The 9,681-nt window shown below is 38.6% G+C and overlaps 1 long non-coding RNA gene across 1 annotated transcript; it reads left to right on the plus strand.

The window, feature by feature from the left end:
* Window positions 1-6,847: 6,847 nt before the first annotated feature.
* On the plus strand, window positions 6,848-8,633 carry LOC104098720 (uncharacterized). Its single transcript, XR_001969740.3, has 2 exons — window positions 6,848-7,467; window positions 7,648-8,633. It is a non-coding gene; the product is annotated as an uncharacterized lncRNA (long non-coding RNA).
* The last annotated feature ends 1,048 nt before the right edge of the window (window positions 8,634-9,681 follow it).

Consider the following 9,681-nt stretch of genomic DNA (forward strand, 5'->3'; position numbering starts at 1 on the left):
TGACCGGGGTACACAGTTTACATTGCGGTTCTAGAGAAGCGTACAACATGAGTTGGGTACTCGGGTGGAGTTGAGTACAACATTTCACCCTCAGACAGACGGACAGTCCGTGCGCACTATTCAGATATTGGAGGATATGCTTCGTGCGTGTATGATGGATTTTGGGGGTTCTTAGGACTCGTTCTTGCCACTTGTGGAGTTTGCCTACAACAACAGTTATCAGTTGAGCATTCAGATGGCCTCGTATGAGGCTTTGTATGGTAGGCGGTGCCGGTCTCCAGTGGGTTGGTTCGATTCTGGTGAGGTTAGGCTATTGAGTACAGACTTGGTTTAGGATGCTTTGAAAAAGGTTAAATTGATTCAGGATCGACTTCGCACAGCCTAGTCTAGGCAAAAAAGTTATGCAGATCGAAAGGTTCACGACGTTGCATTCATGGTTAGGGAGCGGGTCTTGCTCCGGGTTTCGCCCATGAAGGGAGTTATGAGGTTTGGAAGGAAGGGCAAGTTGAGCCCTAGGTATATCAGTTCTTTTTAGATTCTTGAGAAGGTAGGAGAGGTGGCATATAGACTTACACTACCACCTAGTCTCTCTGCAGTTCATCTAGTATTCCATGTTTCCATGCTGCAGAAGTATCACGGTGATCTGTCTCATGTGTTAGACTTTAGCTCAGTCCAATTGGACAAGGATCTATCTTATATTGAGGCGCTGGTGGCCATTTTGGACAGGCAGGTTCGAAAGTTGTGGTCGAAGAACATCGCTTCAGTGAAGGTTCAGTGGAGGGTTCATCCAGATGAGGAGGCGACTTGGGAGACCGAGCATGATATGCGCAGCCATTATCCTCATCTTTTCACCACTTCATGTATGTCTCTATACTCGTTCGAGGACGAACGTTTGTTTTAAAAGGGGGAGGATGTAACGACCCGGCCAGTCATTTTGAGAGTATTAGCCCTGAACCCCTATTTATTTCTACCTCTATTTTATTTTGTGATTATGAAACTTGCCGGGAGGTTTGGTTTTTGATTTCGGAGTGAAATGGGACACAAAGTCCCTAAAATGGAAGTTTAAGTCGTAGAAATTGACTGTAGTTTAATTTGTGTGAAGACGAGTTTTTGATTTATTCGGTTGCATATTTTGGTCACATGGTGTCTAATAAGGGGATCAAGGTAGATCCGAAGAAGATTAAGGCAGTTCATAGTTGGCCTAGACCGTCTTCAGTTACTAAGATCCAGAGTTTCCTTGGTTTGACCGGATATTATCATCGTTTTGTATATGGTTTCTCATCCATTGCTGCACCTTTGACCAGATTGACCTAGAACGGTGCTCCTTTCAAATGGTCCGACAAGTGTGAGGTGAATTTTCAGAAGCTCAAGACTTTATTGACTACGACCCCAGTGCTTGTGTTGCCTACAAGTTTCGGGTATTAGACTTTGTATTTTGGTACATCACGTATTAGGCTTGGCGCGGTGTTGATGCAAGACGGTATGGTGATTGCCCACGCGTCTTGACAGTTACCCTGTGCATGACTTAGAATACGTATCTATTGTTCACACATTGAAGATTTGGAGGCAATATCTATATGGTGTTCCATGTGAGGTCTAAAATAACATCAAAACTAAGAATCACACGCCAAAACCAAATCAAATCAATTTATGAACTTGAAGTTTTTTCAACCTACTCCGAACGCGCTGAATCATACTTAAACTACTCATAATGACACCAAATTTTGGGTGCAACTCATAAATCATACGAAACTATTCCCAGGCTTGGAATCCCAAACGGACCTCGATTAAACCAAAGCCGACTCCAAACCAAACTTCAAGAACTTGAAAACCTTCAATGAGCCAATTTTCCACATTAAGCACTGAAACACTCCCCGATCATCCGAAACACGATTAGGATCGTCAAATCCCGGTTCTGAGGTCGTTTAAATAAAATATTGACTCAAGTCAAACTTGACCATTATAGGCCACTATCGAAGAACTAAGTGTTCCGATTTCAACCCGAACCCTTCCAAACCCCAAGTCAACCAACCCCGCAAGTCATAAAATAGCAAATTCACATACGGGGAGTCTTAATTAGGGTAACGGGGATCTAAAAAGCTAAACGACTGATCGAGTCGTTGGAGTTTTGATGGTTCCAGTAGCTCCGTAGGGTGATTTTGATCCTAGGAGCGTGTCCGGATATTGATTTGGAGGTCCGTAGGTCATTTCGGCGTTAATTGGCGAAAGTTGGAAAGTTGGATGATTTTTGGAATGTTTGACCGGTAGTGGACTTTTAATATTAGGGTCGGATTCTGACTCCGGAAGTTGGATTAGGTTTGTAATATAAATTATTACTTGTGTGCAGAATTTGAGGTCGATCGGACTTGATTTGATAGGTTTCGGCATCTGATGTAGAAGTATGAAGTTCTAAAGTTCATTAAGCTTGAACTGGGATGCGATTCGTGGTTTTAGCATTGTTTGATGTTATTTGAAGGCTCGACTAGGTTCTTATGATGTTTTAGCACTTGTTGGTATTACTGGTTGAGGTCTCGGGGGCCTCGGGTGTGATTCAGACCATGTTCGGCGCTTTTCGGATCATTGCGGAGTTGCTGAAATCTGGTGTTTTATTTCCTCTTACGCGATCGCACGTATGAATACACTATCGCAGGTATGAATACGCTATCGCGAAGTTGTTTGGGCAAGTGAATCGTGAACGCGTGGCCTTTGCCGTGTTCGCAGTGATGAAGGGAGGACCTGGGCAGTGGAATGATTTACTCTAAGCGGTCGTGTGTGGTGTTACGCGATCGCGTAGCTTGGCATGGCAGTGGATCGCATTCGCATAGCAGCTTTCGAGTTTGCGTAGTATGTTTTTGAATTGATAGCAATTTTGTTCTACGCGATCACATGTGTATTTCTGCGACCGCGTAGTGTAAACACCTGGGCAGCAGTATTAATTTTCAAATGAGGGTTTGAACCCATTTTTCATATTTTTGAGCTAGAGACCTCGAATTTGGGCGATTCTTGAAGGGATTTTCAAGGAGTTGATTGGAGTAAGTGATTCTTACTTAGTTTTAGATAAATTTCATGTTTGTCTTTGATTTAATCATTTAATTAGTGATTTGGGGTAAAAGAATGGGGGGAAATGGAGGAAAGTTCTTAGGCCGAATTGTGAGGTGTTGATTGAGATTTTGGTATCGGACTTGAGTAATTTTGGCATGGGTGAACTCGTGGTTGAATAGGTGTTCGGATTTTGTGACCTTTACCCAATTTCGAGACGTGGGCCCGATTCGACGCTTTGGGGCAATTTTTCAATTCTTTGCTAAAGTTGTAGTTCCATTATTTAAATTAGTTTCTTATAGTTATATTTATAGTATATAATTGTTTTGGCTAGATTTGGGCCGTTCGGAGTCGGAAAGTCGAGGGAAATGCATTCTTATTGACTGATTGAGCTTGGTTTGAGGTAAGTGACTTGTCTAACCTTGTGTGGGGGGAAACTCCTCTTAGGTTTGGTACTGTTATGGTATTTGCAATACGTGAAGTCCGTGTACGCGAGGTGACGAGTGCGTACTCGGGTTAAATGTTAAAATTTCAATTCTTGCTAAATAGTTTCCTTTTTAATTCCTTAACTGAGTTACTCTAGCATGTGTAGTCATCATGTTTAGCCTAATGTCACATGTCTACGTGTCTTACCTCTTACTTGCATTTTGTGCAACATGCTTAGTTGGATTTCCTGCTTCCTTGATCTTGTATTCAGCTTTTAACTATAGGATTTCTTGCTGTAATTTTTCTGTCCAATCGGTTATCTGTTGCATATATATTTTGGGACTATGAGGCGGTACCTCGGGAGCACCCCTGTTATGTATTTACTTTTGAGACTACGAGGCGGTACCTCGGGAGCGCCCCTGTTGCATATTTACTTTTGGGACTACGAGGCAGTACCACGGGAGCACCCCTGTTGCATATTTACTTTTGGGACTACGAGGCGGTACCTCAGGAGTGCCCCTGCTGTGTATTTACTTTTGGGACTACGAGGCGGTACCTCGGGAGCGCCCCTACTGTTTACCTCTATTTGCTGTGTTGTTATCTTTCTGTAATTTCTCATTGTTCACTTCTCAGTCATTTCATTATATTATTATGTCTTTTGTCTTGTTTCCTATTATTTTTCAGTAGGGCCCTGACCTGACCTCGTCACTACTCCACTGAGATTAGGCTTGGCACTTACTGGGTATCTCTGTGGTGTACTCATACTACTCTTATGCACATCTTTTTGTGCAAACCCAGGTTCTTCCTTCCAGACTAGGTATTAGTGAGCCAGCCCATGCGCGGAGACTTCAAGGTATATCTATCAGCGTCCGCAGACCTCGGAGTCCCCCTCTATCCTTATATGTTATTTTTCTTATTTTCATTAGATTCTGATGTATAGAGATATTTAGTATTTTTCGCTTTAGAGCTTGTGACTTATTTCTACCTGGTTTTGGGAGTTGTAACTATTTTGAATCACAGTTTTTATTTATTTTAGATGATGAGGTTTGAGTTTCAGCTTTATATTTAGTTATTCCGCAAAATTATTAGGCTTACCTAGTCTTAGAGAATAGGTGCCATCACGACATCCTACGGAGGAAAATTGGGGTCGTAACATTAATATATCCTTACATATTTCACTTGACATTGTTAATACTTGTCTCATCTCTTACTTGTTATTTTCCCTTACATGCTTAGTTGAAGTTGTTGTTTTCTCATTTCCTTGTTAAATACTTAACTGTTGAGTTACCTTACTTGATGTTGTTATTTCTTGGAATATCTTGTTGTTGAGTTTTGGTGTTGAAGTTGTAAAAGCCGTGATCACATTAAGGCAAAGTTGTAAATTATTGAAATACAATTCTTGTTGAGTTATTCACTTTTGGTTGCCATTGTTCAAACTCTTGTACATATTGTGGTTGAGCCATGGGCTATTTATTGTGGAAATATTATTATTGTTGACTTCTTTGGTAAGTTGTGGTATTGGGCACTTGAGGTGTGATTTGTGATATGTTGTGTTATTGATACGCGTGTGTTGGTATAGGGGTTGATATGCATGCGTTGAGATAAGGTGGGCTTGATACGTGTGTTGCTAGTAGGGGTACTACTTGAAGCCATGCAGTGTGATAAGGTGGGCTAAAACGTTGGTAGCTATTTCGGAAAAATGATTATAAAAACTAAATGCAAGGCTCCCGCGGTGGTATAAGGAAAGATCGTGATTTTGATTGTGAATAAGACTGCGAGGCGGTACCTCGGTAGTGATTCGTGTTACTATCTTTCATTTGCATCACTTGAGTTAGTCTGCATCATTTCCTTGGCATTCTTGTTATGTGTTTCTCCCGTGATGTCTTTATTGCCTTAACTTCAGTGTAGCTATTCTTGTTATATTTCTTCATTGTATCATTTTCATTGTTTCCATTATTATATTGTACTATACCTGTTTAGTTTCTTTATTTATTCTAGTAGGTGTCTTGACCTGACCTCGTCACTGCTCTATCGAGGTTAGGCTTAATACTTGCTGGGTACTGTTGTGGTGTAGTCATACTACGCTTCTGCATATCTATTTGTGTATATCCATGTACTTCATACTAGCCTAGGCATCCATGAGTTGAGCATGGATCGGAGACTTCATAGTATACCTGCCGACATTCGCAGGCCTCGGAGTCACCCTCTATCTTAGTTTCTATTTCATTCTCCTTTTATAGATACTGATGTATTAGGGATGTTTCAGAATACTCGTGTAGAGCTTATGACTTGATCTTACCATATTTTGGGAGTTATTTTCAGTTGTGTTGTGGAGTCCTTTTTATGATAGTTGTTGGTTTAATAGGAAGCTTTATTATTATCTCTGTAATCCTTCATGTATATTAGGCTCACCTAGTCTTAGAGACTAGGTGCTATCACGACATCCTACGGAGGGAGATTTGGGGTCATGACACCGTATCTGCATCAAAATCTATTCAATAAATCTATCCACTATACAATATCCACACCCCAATGTTATCACAGTCCGTCACTGGGACAATCTCAGAATAATGTCTAGATCACACGTCGTTTTTATCCTCGAACATTTGTCTTCCACTCCATGAAGCTGCGATTCATAAGTAGTACTCAATCTTCCTGAAATACACGCGACCTAATTCTCGTGCAACCCGAGATATGTAGGCAACTTAAATACCAGAGTTCGGTCACAACCTTCAAAATATCCACATTCCCTACTCTGTCATGTCGGGACAAAATTGAGTATATCGTCTATATCTTTGCCCGATATTCTTACATCATCTCCGGTCAACGAGGGGCAGCTGTTGACACTCAATTTTGACCCTTCATATTTTAAAATTAACTTTTATAGGCTTCCTAGTAAAAAATAATAAAATATAGTTTTTTGCACGTTATTTAGCTTTAATGCAATTTATTGATAATGATTCTTATTTTTGCAAAATATAAATTTTTTTATCATTTTATTGCATTTGGTTAAATACTGCCATTTTTGTGCATTTTTCTAAATTTAAAATAATCTATTGATAATTGTCTTGTTTTTAAACTACTAGGATTATTCTATCAATTTATTATTCAAAAATAAATAAATAATAAATACTACAATATTATTGTTGTAATTGATATTTTTAATAAATATTACAGATAGTATTTTTAAATTAAATAATCATCTTTTAGTTTGTAGCATGGTCTATTGATTATACGGAATCCAGTATAATTCACTTTTAAATACGGGTCAAGTCCAGTCAAATTCAATGTCCCGTCTATAATTGATGTGACATTTGATATGACTAGACATTTGAGGTGACAATATATATGACGTGACAAGTCATATTGATGAGACGCGTCATGTTGAGGTGACATTTTTACCCAATAGGTAAAAACCCACCAAAATATCTCCATCCAAACCCTTATAAAATAACCTCCCACCCCTCATTTTCCTTACCATCATCCGCCTATTACCCCCCCCAAACCCTACAGACCTATCATGTTCTCTCAAGTCTCAAGAAAGAGACCAAGCAGCCGCACACCCCATCTTCGTTTCTTAATCTCTAATTTTTGAGAGACCAAGGTTGCTCCTTCTCGTTTCTTACAATGCCACCGGTGATGGCTCTCTATCCCTTGTCCTGGCTGCCGCTTCTCCAGCCCTTTCTTCCCTTCGCCACCTGCTTTTACCACCGGTGATGGCCGGCGACTGCAACACCACCTCTGCTCCGCCACTGCTTGTCTTCTTCGTCTCCCCTTCCCCCTTCTCCTAACTTGATGTTAATTTTCGTTTTTTTTCAGGTTTTAGACTCGCCGGAAAATAAATAGATCTAGCCGGAAATGTTATTTCCCGGCAAAATGCTGCCTTTTTGTACATCTACCTTCTATTTCTGTCAGATCTAAAGGGGAACGAAAAGATAACTAAAAATTCGCTTCGTCGGAGTTCGTCGGAATCTAGACGGAGAACATTTTCTCCCATGATAGGTGCGTGTTTTGTTTATTGCCGCCTTAGTCCATGACTGTTTCATTTTCTATCCACTCGTCGGTTATATTTTGTTATTTCAATTTTGTTTACATCATTGTTTCTTACCACTGATGTTTGGGATTAGAAGGCCGTCGTTTGGCCTCTCGTTACTGATATGTGTAAAGTTTTGTGACTGTTAGCTCTGTCGTAACTTCCTTTTTCGGCGACTGTTCGTTCTTGGATGGTACTGCTTTGGTATTGCATATCCTCTTCTATGTTGGTTGCTCTTGGACTTGATTTCAATATTCTTCCATCCTTGCCTATGATTTGTTTGTCATTTTGAGGCTCCTCTGGCAGAACACTACTGGAATTGGATTGAATTTGTGCCAAACAGATTATTGTCCAAGTAGCACTGTTGCTTCACCAGTGCTGGTTCAACAGTAAAGATCGTTGGTTTTTGCTACACTAAATACCGATGAAAAAATGTTTTACGAATTATTGAGGCCGCGCCCCTCGGATGTACCCTCCAGACTGGGCCCTAATATAACGAGGTGATGACGATAACTTATCAAAAAAAAAAAAAAGACAACATGGCGAACCAATAACCTTTGGAGGGCGACACAACTAGCTATCAAGGTGATTCCCGTTCTCATGTCTAGATGGGACAAAAATACAATCTGAGCCTTCTATTTTATTTTTTAAATTATTTTCCAAAAACATTTCAAATCATTTTCAAAAAACAATTTTTTAAAACATTTTCAAACCAAAATTATTTCAAAAATTTAACTTTAATAACTTATTTTCACATCACATTAGTTTACTAACATTTTCTTCGTTCTTTGCGAGGTACCCTACTTGAAGCACTTTGAACAATGAACTCGAAGATGAAAAGACAAATCTCTGTCAAGCTCCCCGCTTCGCACTTTTTATTCTAGGATGTACCCTAAAATAAATACATGCTTAGAACAAATTCATGATAGCTACCCCTTTTTTATGAAATGACATTCAACATGATTAGTTTGCATATAGTTGTGCACGGATAGTTGCTTTCTTGTGGGATTCTCTAAAAGTCCGAAATATTTTATATGTTGTACATCCATTAGATTTAGTTGAGTATAACCCATTGTGTTTGTCTATGATTCTTGACTGATTATTTATTATAAGATTCATTTATCATTATTTACAAGACCATCCCAAAACAAATATTCTTTCACATGCTCTATTCCAAAGTTGTTAATTTCAAGTCGACTCTAGCAGGTTTACTCCTTGATTCTATCCCCATCCAAATATTTTTGTTTGTCAAAATATAGCCTTTTGTGCTTCATTAATTAAAACGCATACCTTCTTCAAAACTTCAGCCATTCTCACATATCTTGTCTACTTTTTTGTGTATATTTAATTACATATTTTATTTCGAGTCTTATGTTTTACTGTGAATAGATATCATCCTTTACTCATCAAAATAATCCTTTCACTTTGTTTACCGTAATTCTTTTAAGACAATTCTTTCCCACTCTTTGGTAAAATATTTTGGAGTAAGTTTTCATTCTTTATATTTAGTCTCCCATTCAAAATAGTTAACTTTTACACATAAATTAAATTTTTTCAAGTGTATTCTTTTAATTAAAATTCATTTAGCCAAGTTACAAAATACTCAGCTCATTACTGCATATTCTTTACATTTTATTAAAATCATCAAAACATGGTCTTTTCTTATATTTTGTCCATACTCATTATATGTAATTTATTTACATTTATTATGCAACATTCATACTTAGGCACTTTTCCTCTTTTGAACTAATTTCCTCTTTTTGTAAATATCAAAATAATTATTCTTTTGAACCTTCCCTCGATTTGATCGAGTCCACCGGAATCACATTTTGTGAATCTTGGGGGATGCGTAACACTAGCCCCTAGATAATTTGAAACCTTAACTAGAATCTCAATGGTTTCACAGATTATTATTAAAGTATATATTACATAGTGTAGTATAGTGTCACGTCCCAAAACACAAGGAGCACGACCGACGCTTAATCGAGTGAACCCGGCCGAGCAAGCCAGTTAGATTTTCTTCTAACCAAACTCATTCATGAATAAGGAGGAGATGTACTCCATTAATCAAACATTTAAAATATTTTATTAACAACTCCCGTTTCATATTCATTAGCAACTTCATTCATAATTTTTAAAGTATTACAAGTTTATAGATATAATGATAATGTGTTTGCCAAATA

The sequence above is a fragment of the Nicotiana tomentosiformis genome, chromosome 5 (genome assembly GCF_000390325.3).
Source record: "Nicotiana tomentosiformis chromosome 5, ASM39032v3, whole genome shotgun sequence".
Lineage (NCBI taxonomy): Eukaryota > Viridiplantae > Streptophyta > Magnoliopsida > Solanales > Solanaceae > Nicotiana > Nicotiana tomentosiformis.